This window comes from Perca flavescens, chromosome 21 (genome assembly GCF_004354835.1).
Source record: "Perca flavescens isolate YP-PL-M2 chromosome 21, PFLA_1.0, whole genome shotgun sequence".
NCBI lineage: Eukaryota > Metazoa > Chordata > Actinopteri > Perciformes > Percidae > Perca > Perca flavescens.
In genome coordinates this window covers 14850716-14864067 of record NC_041351.1, presented here as the reverse complement: position 1 = coordinate 14864067, position 13352 = coordinate 14850716, and the positions used below count along the sequence as shown (strand labels likewise).

The 13352-nt window shown below is 38.7% G+C and overlaps 1 long non-coding RNA gene across 3 annotated transcripts in view; it reads right to left on the bottom strand.

Moving 5' to 3' along the window:
• Positions 1 to 11130, bottom strand: part of LOC114548701 (uncharacterized) — a 37353-nt gene extending 26223 nt beyond the window's left edge. For 2 of the 3 annotated variants that reach the window (XR_003691391.1, XR_003691390.1), the window contains exons 1-2: positions 11014 to 11130; positions 9642 to 9741 (exon numbers count right to left, since the gene is read on the bottom strand). This is a non-coding gene — a long non-coding RNA (uncharacterized LOC114548701). Of the gene's footprint in view, positions 1 to 9641; positions 9763 to 11013 lie in introns of all 3 variants that reach the window. The other variant, XR_003691392.1, reaches the window with a different exon arrangement.
• Positions 11131 to 13352: the final 2222 nt, after the last annotated feature.

The window sequence follows — 13352 nt, the reverse complement described above, 5'->3', positions numbered from 1 at the left end:
CTAATAGTTGTCGAGATATTGCAATGACAACCAACGCAAGAGGAAAAGTCATATATTGGGTCAGCCTGTTAGCATGCTAACATTTGCTAATTAACATTAGGCACAAAGTACAGCTGAGGCTGATGGGAACATCATTAGTTTCATTTGACAAATCTAAATTTTGATCTGATGTTGGCGCTACATCAAAAGTCAGGGGATCACCAAAGTCAGTAATAGTTTCATCCCTATGAATGTCTTTACACAATTCCATGGCAGTCCATTCAACAGTTGTTGAGATATTTTAGTCTGGACCCAAGTGACTGACTGACCATCCAACCGACCGACCAACACTGCCATCACCAGAGCTTCAGGCATGGCTAAAAGTGCAATTTTAGCTACCAGGGGACACATGCATGACTGATTGTCTCTGTCCTCTCTCTCCATGAAACGTCATGAAAGCTGTCAGTGAAATCCAGCATGACAGCATTTCACACATGAGCAGGTGACATTTATTGGATCGGCTCTGTTTATACAGATGGAAAATATGACATATTAGTTAATGAGAGAGACATTTTTACTGTGTCAATGAGAGAGACATTTTTACTGTGTAAATGAAGCAGAGAAAATGGGCCAATCCCTTTAAAATGTGGTGTATTTCTTTAAAACTCCAACCATCCCTCCTTGGAGTCTACGGAGCTTCTGTAGTTTATCTGCAGAGTCCCAGGAGTGTAAGCCAAAAGTGCATGTATTTTTAAACAGGAGAGTGTGTTGTGTGAATGTAGGAGCCCTTCTCTATTGTGTGTCAATGTCTGTATGGGAGTGTATGTGTTGTAGGTGCAGCATGTGTCCAGTTGTATGAGTGCTAAGAACGTTTCCTTGCCTGTGTGTGTGTGTGTGTGTGTGTGTGTGTGTGTGTGTGTGTGTGCGTGCGTGCGTGTGTGTGCATGCATGTGAGCGTGAGCATCTCAGCATGGGCAGGATAGAAGGAGCCTCAGTGGAGAACCACACAGGAGGTGAAGTGTTCAGTGAAGTGTGTTTTGTGTATTTCATAGTGTGTGTGTGTGTATGTGTGTGTGTGTGTGTGTGTGTGTGTGTGTGTGTGTGTGTGTGTGTGTGTTGTGGGAGGACTGAACCTCCCATGGCTGGATCAGTGGCTAACCACAGGGGATGAGGTGTCCATGAAAGCTGTCAGTGAAATCCAGCATGACAGCATTTCACACATGAGCAGGTGACATTTATTGGATCGGCTCTGTTTATACAGATGGAAAATATGACATATTAGTTAATGAGAGAGACATTTTTACTGTGTCAATGAGAGAGACATTTTTACTGTGTAAATGAATTAAATCTCCCATTAATGCACATTTGATCTATTGCTTGAGGAGATTTTAAAGCCAGATGTCCTACTGAGGGTATTTAACGTGAAACTAGACTACAACAAAGTGTACGTTGAAAAAAAGCATTGGAAAGGTGATTATTTTTTGGAAAGGTGATTATTTTTTATGTATCACAGAAAGCCAAGCCACACATGGCTAACTGTTAAGATTCAGATTTAGGGTACATATTAGGTACTCAGTTAACTGATAAATGTCTGTGAAATATAAAGCTAGAGCCAGTAATAAGTTAGCTTAATTTAAAGTGCTCACATTATGCTAATTTTCAGGTTCATAGTTGTATTTGGAGGTTGTACCAGAATAGGTTTACATGGTTTAATTTTCAAAAAACACCATCTTTTTGATGTACTGCACATTGCTGCCGCTCCTCTTTTGAGCTACCTAGTGAGGCATCTCACTTCTATTCCATCTTTGTTGGGATTCACACATGCACAGTAGCTAGGTAAAGACAACTAGCCATTTAGAAGCAGAGTATGAGGGCGTGCCACGCTAGCAGCTCGGTGAGCATTATAACGTGTGTTACAAAGTGCTGCACGTTTGTCACGGAAGTAAAGGCTGGACTACAATAGAGCTGTTTGGAGCAGTTAGTGAACAGTGTTTTCTGTTGGAGATGGTAAGTCCCTTTGGGGTGGATTTTGGGCTTTTTCACTTTGTAAACCTATAACATGCACAAAAAAGATAAATAACAATAAAAGAAATGAAAAAAGCCAAAAAGCATAATATGAGCACTTTAATGTTGAAAGTCTTATATGGCTTTATGAATGGCTAGTACTGGTAATGAATTGCAGAACTGTGGTTTCACCACTTAAAAGGACCGACAGCTTATTTTAAATCCTGCATCCCATCCATCAAAGTAAACCAAACTGATCACAACAAACACACACATTGGGCTTCTTTTCTGTGCATGAAAATGCTGCGGTGGCATTACAGGATGACCTCAGGGTCATGTCCTTAGACGGGTCGGGGACACACAAGAAATGCACCTAGCAGCAGGAACAGAAATCATCAGGGAAGCTGTAAAACAGCAGGAAAACGGTTTTGCTCATAACGCCAAGGTACAGATTATTTTACAAACATGTCAGAGCGTAAGGGTGCCATTATGGGTAACACGTTCTAGCGGGTGGAAATGGAGGGATCATGGTGGTTTTGCCCGCAATAAATTCCCTTGATAGCAAATGCTTTTAATGGACTGCACTGAGGTGAGACGTGATAAAAAAAAGAAAGAAAATGCAGCTATAGTGAGCACCACAGAGAAACCCTTCTGCTGCTGCTGAAATTGAGTTTCTCTTGGAAAATTGCTGATGTTGTATTACATTTATTACATCACTCCGACATATAAAACAACAGAGGATCCTGCCAAAACAAATCTCCTTTGACATTTATAGATATTAAGCAGAAAGCAAATAATGAAAAATCTAAATCATCTTCTGGACAGTCACAGTTTCTACTTAAACACACGTTGGCCTTACAAACAACATTAGCACAGTCGTGAGAGGCAAGACATCATGCTGCTCACAGAAAATAACTCTCCTGAGAAAAAATGAAATTCAGCAGAGCAAATAAACAGACGGTTGGGGGGTGAGAGGAAGAGACGGCTCTTTGATGTCATGAAATTAAAGTTTGTGTTGTCTGCTCTGCTCTGCAGATATGTGAAGACGAAGGGTATTCATTTTTACTTTGGAAAGAGTGTCTCTGCACATGTGCATGTCAAGTGAAACTGCACGAGTGCCTCCACGATGTAAGCACAGTGATCATGTAATGTATAAATCCTTTGTGACAGTGCATGCTACGTGTGTGCGCTGACACATGCTGGGGAATAGAGTCAGCTACTTGAGTTCATTACTTCCTCAGGGCCCAGTGAGGAGGGTTAGCTGGTCAATTTGCACAGAGGCTAGTGTTTCCATCAGTTCTACACACTGACACGCAGCATTCATCACAATTACACAGTCACCATCATTTTTAATAGCACTGTTATCTGTACTGCAAAAGAAGCCTGCAATTAGATTGCAACTATTTTCACGTTTATGGCCTGTGACACTGCAAATGCATTTTACAAATGGTAAAAGCCTGTTAAGGGAAACCATGTAAAACAACTAGAGAGCAGGTTTTAACTCTAAATCAAATAATCGACAAAGGTTCAGTATCTCAGGGGATCCTGTGTGATAAAGATCACAGATACCTTCTTACAATGGGGAAATCAATCAACTTTGCATTACCCACATTTGGTCTCATCTGTGATTTAAGGCGTACACCTCAGCACCTCTGACTCTGAATTACTAATGCCGGTGTTGGCATACATCTGGAATATGGAAGCAACAATTTATCGGCTGAACATGACTTGACTGCCATCAGTCTCGCAAAAGACGATGAGATTCGCGGATGGCAGTGGCGGATGTTAATCTGTTGGGTCGCGTCAATTTTTGGCTGGCTAAATGATGGTTATTTGCGGTCTAACTCAGACAAGAGTAGGAAGCATACCCAGCTGCTGATTCGGAGAAGAAGCCACTGGCACAACTCTTGCATGAATTTAAGAGGGCAACAGGTGCCAAGAGGTGAAAGAAAGCACTATTTATGTTTGTATTCATCAATTTGTTATTCTTGCTTTTCTAATCACTTTAATATTTACACTTCATTTATGTTTCACAAAAAGAATGTTCTTGTTGGGCTATGCAAGTACTGATACATTCTTCTCATTTGGTAGGTAATTGTATAGTAGCTAAAAAGGCTTTTGAAGCAGTTGTTTATATAAAAAAAAGAATCTTCATTTGAAAGAAGGTTATATTAAAGGTTGTTTCATAAATTTGTATGATTGGATATGTGCTCATTCAAAGACAGTATAATGACGATTTATTTGTTTCCCTGGCACAAAAGAGGGAATAAATAACAAAATAAAGAAATATTTAAAAAACATTGCTAGCGACCAAATTGTTATTTTATATCAGTGCAGAATTTCACAATCAGTGCATCCCTAATCTGGAAAATAGCCTTTCTACTGCTGCTGATTGTTGAAGATTCAAAAGAGATGGAGAAGAGGAGCATGATGGAGGGGAGGGAGGGAGAAGAATGTAGGCTGACATATTGAGAGAGAGAGATAGAGAGAAAGAGAGAGGGGGGGACAATGAAAAGGTAGACATGAAGGGAATAAACAGTGGGGTAGAGAGGATGTGGAAGGAAAATAAGAGAAAAAGAAAAAAGCGTTTTGAAAATGATACTCATACAGAGCTGCTGCACTGCAAAACACCTGCAGTGACACTGAAAGCCAGCTGCAAACATACAGATTGATAAGTATATGTATGTGTATATGTATGTATGTGTGTACTTGTGTGTATGTGTGTGTGTGTGCAATGCAGCGTTACAGGCAAAGGTAAACATACCTATAAAAGCAATTTCACAGCATCTGCGTAGAAGAATGAGTTTGTATAAAACCACAGGCGGCACATATACTGTAGAAATAAATGATTTTGAAGACTGCTGCAACTGTGATAAAAAATAAAAATAAAATAGAACCTTGCCAGATACTGTGGGGCGAATACCTGATCTAGGGAAATATGTCTGCCTCACTCTAACAAATACACACTGTGACAGCTTTAATACACACACACTACTCCTTCTCCTTTTCCCCCTTTTCCTCAGTGTTGGACTGTGTGTCATTGGTGAACTGACCTTGATGAAGTCTAGGTACAGTATGAACCCTCCCATCAAACCCTCAGCTGCAGATTGTTTTTTGGAGAGGTTGAAAGGAATTGGATTTGAAGGGTTTCAATACAAACGAGATTTGTGTTTTCCATGATAAATGAAATTGTGGAACCAAGGTTTGAAATGGGTTCCAACTTTAATGCTACAAGGTTAACAGATTGTGCAATGTATTGTCTGTACAATAATAACTATAGAGTCTAATATTATTAATCAGTGATACCGTGTTATGGTATAATATAATAAATAGTCCTGCACATAACTCCCATAAAATGGTGAATTGTTATTACACTTTGGTTTTTATACGGATTAAACAAACAATATGACGTGTTAATTAGTGAGCTCTGAAGGTGCTGGTAGGAGAACAGAACCAGGCCAGCTGTTTCCAGTCTTTATACACATTTAAGAGAACTGGCTGCTCGCTGTAGCTTCATATTTAATGTACAAACATGGCAGTGGCATTGGTGTTATCATCTAACTTTCTAACTTTTTTCCAAAATGTCAAACTAAAATGTTTTATTTAATGATGAAAATCATTAAAAGTAATCATGCAGGTGCAAGTATGAGTAGTGTCCCTGTTTATTTTGATACTGTTCTATCAAAGCAAAGTCCATGCAGAATAAATCCTCCAGAATTCCTGCAGCAAATTCAGAGCAGAAACTTAAAATTCCTACAAGATTCCTTAAAGGTCCTTAAAATATCCTGCAAGATGATTACCAATCTGGTAAAATGATCAGCCCAAATCCTGTAGGTTAACAGGATTTAACCTGCAGTAATGACCTTTGGATTTTTCGTACTGTTAGTATTGATCAATACTTACAATATAAAATAACTGAGCCATACACTGGTCAGATTTTTTTTTATCCAAAAACAAACACAAAAATCCTTATTTTTTTGTCAGTTATAGAGAAATCATGTTTCTATTTGGTACAGTTATATAAGAAATTACAAAATGTCTTGCAGAAGTTTGATAGATAATCCACTGCAACAGTAAAGAAGGTGCAATTTGAGGATGAAAACTGCAGGAGACACAAAAGAGACAAATTAGGCAGAAGGAGGGAGCAGAAAGTGATAGATCCAGAAAGAATAATTTTGTCATCTTAGACATTTAGTACTTGCTACACAGTTTGCTCAGATTCTTGCTATTAGTCACTGAGACAAAGGTGGAAGTTCCATTTTGGAGCAGATCAATTCATGTAAAAAACAAGAGAGGAGGTATTATGTGGAGACTGGAGGTGAGGAAGAAAAGAGGAGAAAACGACGGCAGGGACCCTTGCAGACCTAATTCAGTTTCCTCTGCCGCAGAGAAGATCACTCCACATCAAACAGTGGACAACCCCATTTAGCAGGTGCCAAAGAACCCGATGGGCTTAGCAAGGATTAGACGGCAAGCACTAAAAAGCTCACTGGCTGTAATAAGTACAGACAGAACAAGGTTGGCTGAGTCTGAAATGATGGTTCAATAACAAAGCTGTCTCATGCTAAAGTCCCGAAAGACACATACAGCAAATTGCAAGTTTCAGTCTGCTTCCAGAGATCTGCAAAGCAATTACACCAACTATGACGTTGTTGTCTGTAACAACACACATCAGACCTACAATACTGAGGCGGTTGGTTCTGATAATCGGGATTTGCATAAGAGGTTTAAGGATTATTATATTTTATGTCATTAAGCCATCCAGGTATTTGGTCATAAAACAAAGTATTAGACATAGTAAGTTTAACTTAATGATGGTGCTACATGAAAAGTCCATCAAAGGTTGGTACAGAAATCAACATCTGCAAAAAACTCTTGGTGAGTCAATCTCTGTTCTCTGTCTACTTAATCTTCTGTAAACAAAAATTAATTCTATATTCACAGGTTTTCAGAAAAAAGTCTGCCGTTAGAAATGAGTCATATTTCTTTCTTTTATGTTTTTTCCAAAAGCATAAAATACTATCAGCTGTTTATTTAACAAATGATATTTTCATCAGGAGACCACATTGACATGTATTTCTTACCAATCAACCAGTACGGTTATCTTTAAAAACCTTTCTGCAGTATTTTTTTGCTTTTTACACATTTTGCTCTAAGCTCTTACTGAACACTTTATCATGGCCTTGTTTAATGACCGACATATCCTTGTGGATAAGGGTGCTCTACAGCTTTGACCCAGGCATTACTTTCTAAAGGGTGTGTCCCTATCAGTCAACTAGAAGTCTTAGTTTATTTTGCTCTATGTGACTTTCTCTGGGTAAGTGCCGTCAACATCCCAAAAAATGTTTACTTCACGGTGAAGATATTCTAGAGGGCTTTTGGGCTGTCAACAGTTTAATGCTTTCCAAGCTGTCTGAGCACCTTGGTGATGCATGGCATCAATCAGAGCCAATACAGATGGTCATGATTGTAACTTAGTAGTTTGCTTTGCCGGCTGGATAAAGAAAACAAATATTTTTGAGAGCAGAATGTACTTTATTGTGATAGTGCGAATATCTGTGTTATAGGGTGCACTGTTCTCAACGCAAAAGATTTATGCATTTAGTTTGAATTTTGACTAATGAGTCACTTTGTGTTTGTTTGCCCACAAGGATGCTGTGTAGGCGTTTCATTCCTAACATCTCGAAAAAGTCCATCTGTGAGTTGATCTGCTCAACTGTTTATTATGGTGTTTGGTGCACTGTGCAACAACAGAGCACACATAACAGAAGAGACAAATAAGCCAAAGTTTTACAGCAGGTGTAACTGCCTCACACAAACATATGTTGTACATACATTTAGGGGTGGGAATCACTAGAGGCCCAACAATACGATATGATATCATCACGATACTTATGTCACAATACGATATTATTACTATTTTAAACATGCAACATTGTGATATTTTGCACCATCTTTATTTTACCAACTTCCTCGTGCACGCTGACGGTACCAGACGATAACCCCTGCTGACCTCACCATAAAACACTCAACTGCACCATCTAGTGGACTGAAAATTATTTTTCTAATACCGAAAAGTTAAATTCTCATGTACAATTTATATAACAAAAGATCGATACCTGGCGTCCGTGTATTGATACAGTAAAGCCACGGAAAATATCCCGATACTATGCTGTATTGATCTTTCGCCCCTACCCACCCCTACATACATTGCAGTTTTTCTTCACCTTCCATTAATTGAATGCTTGTAATTGCAAAGCATATTGGCAAGATGAATGGATTAAAAATCTGAATTTCCCACACCATAAACTGAGACATGGAGTTTAGATTAATCCCTTCATGTTTTAAGATTACATTTTGGGTTTCTCCGAACCTCAATCAGGTACAGAACTTTGACTTTAGATTATCAAGCAGCTCAACTGCCACAAAGATGGAGGTCTGCTACCTGGATATTCAGAAAGACAAGGTCGAGCAAATGTTACTTTGGATTCATTTCAGCAGAACAAATTGTGGTCCTCTTGTCTTCTGTGAGAGTAGTTATGCCAGATCCACTGCTGTATGTAGTCTAAAAACCCCTCTTGGTGACTTGATGGTCAGGGCTGGCCTAAATGGGTTTCGCTCTCTTTCCAGCAGATGGATTGAACAGCAAGAAGATGATAAACAGGCTGAAATGATGGATGCGAGAGGGAGGAAGATCTTTCAATCAATCTGTCATCCGCAGTTCCCCTCTCATCCGCAGGAAACAGGACTGATGTCATGGTCGATACAGGCAGGCTTTTGTCACTGGGAGATGTGTGTGTGTGTGTGTGTGTGTGTGTGCGTGTCTGCGTACGTGCATGTGTGTGTTTATGCATGCATATGGTGTACACTACCTGCTTTTGTCAGAGGGCGGTGTAGGAATTGGAAGGATATGAATCTGTTTGTGTTTGTTTGTTGTAACTGAGGTGTGCGAGTGTGTATATGTGTGTTCGAATGTGTCGTGCTGGAGTTAAGTGGGCAAACTGTCACCATCTGCTGCCTGGAAATACCGTCTGACACTACACAGACAATATAAATGCTCACTTCAGCAGTTGGCTCAGTGGGAGCAGCTCTCCTAATCCAAAACGTGTGCTACACAAGTGTTTGCTTGTTTGATCTCATTTTCATTTTTCATTTAAATTCCCTTACAACAAGATCACCTCCCAAAAGACTTCTTTTTTTAGGGTTATATTTAGATATGTCACAGTAGGGACAGCACAGGTATACATAATGAAATGAATGATGGCTGAATTCCATTTAGCTGCTTCAGTTTCGGGCTCCTGGTGTTGTATTGCAATGACTTACTGAGACAATTGAACAGAACAGAGCCATCGTTAATCTGTGCTTTTCCTTCCTCAGTCAAAATGCCTAAAACTCTTCTATTCACACATTTGTCCATTAGGGATCAAGTATAGTTCTAATAATAATTACATAATAAAATAAAAAAATGATGTAATAATATAATGTAAAGACTTTTCTAAAGATATTACCTGTTGCATTTAAGAGTACATTAAATAACATTTAGCACTAAAAGCTGCATCTGTAGTCATTTTTTTCTTTTAAAATCTATTGACATCAAGCTTTTAAAAATGGATTTTTTTCAAATCCAAGGTCATGTTGAAAAACTAGTCTACACCCACCTCAAAGGGGAAGGACAGCCTCAACGCACCATTAGTTTTGGGGAATCCTCCATCTCATTTGGGGATGACTTGCAGCTCCAGCCTCCTTGTTTTTAGTCCCCTGGAAATACACATTGGTAGGCTGTTGGATTGGAAACAGCATGAGTGAAAAAATCTCAACTCAAAGGGCCATGTACTAGCTTTGTCAGAGCTTTCAACCGCAGTTATTTGTTCTGTGACCATTTGTGTCACTTGAGCTAACTTTTAGCCACTCATGCGGTGTGTCCCAAATCCATATTACATACTAAGCAGGTTTTAAGGATTTAGTGTGTTCACACTGGAAGAAAAAGACACAAAATAAAGTATACTCAAAGCACACAGTATGCATACTGAATACGTTTGATTTTTGAGTGCTGTTGATGCATACTACATTATTCTCCCACAATGCAATGCACAAAGGAAACATAGGAGAAAGTGGGTGGTGGAGTTTCATGGATAACTAAAACATAGATATTGAATCTTAGGAAAAACATTTTCCAAAGTTGCAGTTTGATTGACATCCAACTTTTTGCCATTTCCTCTTAGCATAAAATGATATGGTACTGTTTGTTGGCACTTCAGTATACTAATTGCTAAAACTGACAATTAGTACTGTATATAGTACATACTGTATATAATTAGTATGTTATATAACACAGTTGTAGAGGTGAGATGCAGTATGGACCTTTGATTTGAGATTATTTTATCACACAAAAGAAAACTATTATTCAGGAACTATTTAGGACTGCTGATGTTTAGATAAAATACTTTGTGAATATGGACGTGGATTTATAGGACAATGATCAGAAACAGCACCAGCCTCAATACAGTAAATGTAAAATCAAGTGATGTGTTGATTTAAAGTTCCCATGGCATGAAAATGTCACTTTATGAGGTTTTTTAACATTAATATGAGTTCCCCCAGCCTGCCTATGGTCCCCCAAGTGGCTAGATAGGTGTAAACCGAGCCCTGAGTATCCTGCTCTGCCTTCATCATGGCTTTCAAACCAGTAAAGTGGCAGTTGGTCAAGGCCACACCCCCACCCTCCACCTTGCCCCCCCTCTCTCCTCCTCAATAGCTACAGACACAGAAATGGCACAAACTAAAGAAAGCTCATTGTGGGACTGGCTCTAGTGGCTGTAATTCTGCACCAAGGCTGAATTTTGGGAAAGAGACTTTAGATACAGTAATAGGGGACCACTGAGGCCTATATAAAAAAGCATCCAAAGAGCACCATGTCATGGGACCTTTAAGGCAAAAGCAATGAAATACAAAGATAGAAAAACAATATTTAGCTTGCCATAAATAACATAATCAGAAGGTAAACCTAGGTACCTCTGATGTGAATCATACCTGCTGGATCAGTACATATTCTGAAGTGCACAGCTCAGAGAGTTAATCCCACTGTAGCTCAGAAGCAGTCTCAGAGAAGTTGGCAATTCATCTCAGCAGCAGGAATCTATAGCCAGAGTGCTGCTGGGAAGAAAGCCAGAGAACAAAATTGATTAGCAACATTATCACCTTTATTCCTACTGATTCTGTACACACCTTACGAATACACAGACATCCAAGGTTATTGCAGGGTTTTTTTTTCGGTTCAATATTGGCTGCTGCACTCAGAGCGAACAATGAATTTTTCAAGGCCTTGGATATCCCACATAAAATCAAGACTTTTGTTTTCTTTCCAAGCAAGCCAGGCAGTATTGCTTTGTGATTTATAAGAATCTGAAGGACTCTCTTGTCAACTTCAAAGCCAGGTTCCTCTCTGCTGCTCCAGCTAATAAACATATTTCAGTGAAAGAAGGCTCCTACAAAAGTAGGGGAATTGATTGGCTCTGTCTGAGGCAATCAATTCTCCTAAAATATCTCATTTGGATGTGGCCTTTATTAAATATTTTTTCCTTTGTTAACCTGCTGTTTTGTTGATGTTTTCTACATAAAAAATAATAAACACACACAAAAACATCAAATTACACTGGTACTATTTTTGTCTTTTGAAAAGTTATGAAATCAGCACAAAGAAGGCTCCTACTTACCAAAGAGGTTGGCAATGACAGTTTTGGCTAAGTTTAACAATTGCTGAGGTAAAATGCAAGAAACAACGAAAAAAGTCCAGGCTAGTACTGCCTAGAGTCAAATGTGGTAAACACACAGGGTGTGCCATGTTGTAATGGTTGTGTCCAATACATTAGCAACATTTGCAGAAGTCCCCCCCTAATTCACCATTTAAAAAAAAAAATTGTTTGACATCTTGAAAAAAATTGCTTTGCTTTGTCACGGAGAGTTCAATAAAGTCAAAAAAACCAAAATGTCAAACTATTGCTTTAATCTGTCTGTTAACACTGAAAGCTGTTTAACTTTAGTGAACCTGACAACAATGTACACCATGAGCCACTTTATTTGGAAAATGCAGCCTATAACTTCTTCTAACTTCTTCTGTTGAGTTGCATTTATAATATTTAGGCAGGGAAAAACATAAAACAGTGTACTGTTGCAGTGCACTGGTGACGTAAAATATATAGGCTAGTTTGTGCCACTTTTGTAGAATGGTAAATGAGAAAATCTTGTTTTTTTTAATTGGATTTATTTCATAAAAAATTGCTTAAGAATGAGTTTAGGCTGAGTTTATGACTTTTTCAGGCCCATGCTTGATAAAAATTTGGATCCTGATCAAAGCGCGAGACTATTTCCCCTTCCAGAACTGCCCATTCAGCTCCATCATCTCATATCCAGCGTGTTATTACTCAAGCTAATCTGCCTTGTATAAGCAGCTTCATTGTTTGCCTGCATGTCAGCCACATTGTGGGCAGCTGTGGCACCTGAGCCAGAAGGCAGAGCGATGCAGGTGATTAATGCTCGCAGGACAGAGTAAATAATAAATAAAACAAAACCAGCCGCCCAATCGCTGTTCAACGAAGCAACGGCTGCCTCCTGCCATCTGCTGTGGAAATAACTTTGCTGCTGCATGTTTGTTGGCATCAATGTGACAGGGTGATCTATAAGAGATGTAGAGCTAGTTTATGTTTGAAGATTTATGTACTTTACATAACGGTTTGTTTACAGTATGTCAGTAACCCCGGGTGTGTAATGCACCGATGTGCTGCATCAAAGCTATGAGTCAGGCAGAACATAACAAATATTCATGAATGTTTTTGACACAATGTTCGAGACATTTACAAAGACCTCCAGAAACTATTTCAAGGGTTTTTTTGTTTGCTTTAAATGTTCCATTTTCTACTCATCACTTATTGATTATGTATGACACAAAAGGCTGCACAGATTAAAAAAGAGAGATTTACAGAACATAGGCCTAATGGTTGGACAGACAACGCCCCCTGGTGGTTAAATATAAAAATGTGACATGGCACTATAACTGTTTTTATTACCTCATGCATAAGCTTGGAAAGAAGCATTACTGTAGGCTTCAGGAGGTCCTCAGAAAACTTCCTCACTACACAGCAGCACAAAGTTAGATATTTAGGATACTAAGGTCATTTCTTTTAAATCTTACTTTTTCTGGGAATTTGTTAAAAGTTTTAACAACCTAGAGGGGAAGTTATTCTATAATTAAAAAGAAACACCAACATTAAGTGAATATTTTATAGGCTGATTCCAATGAATGTATGTATTTACCTATTTTTATATAGGCTATGTTATTCTAGTTATAGGACAACAAATGAATAAAGGATCCA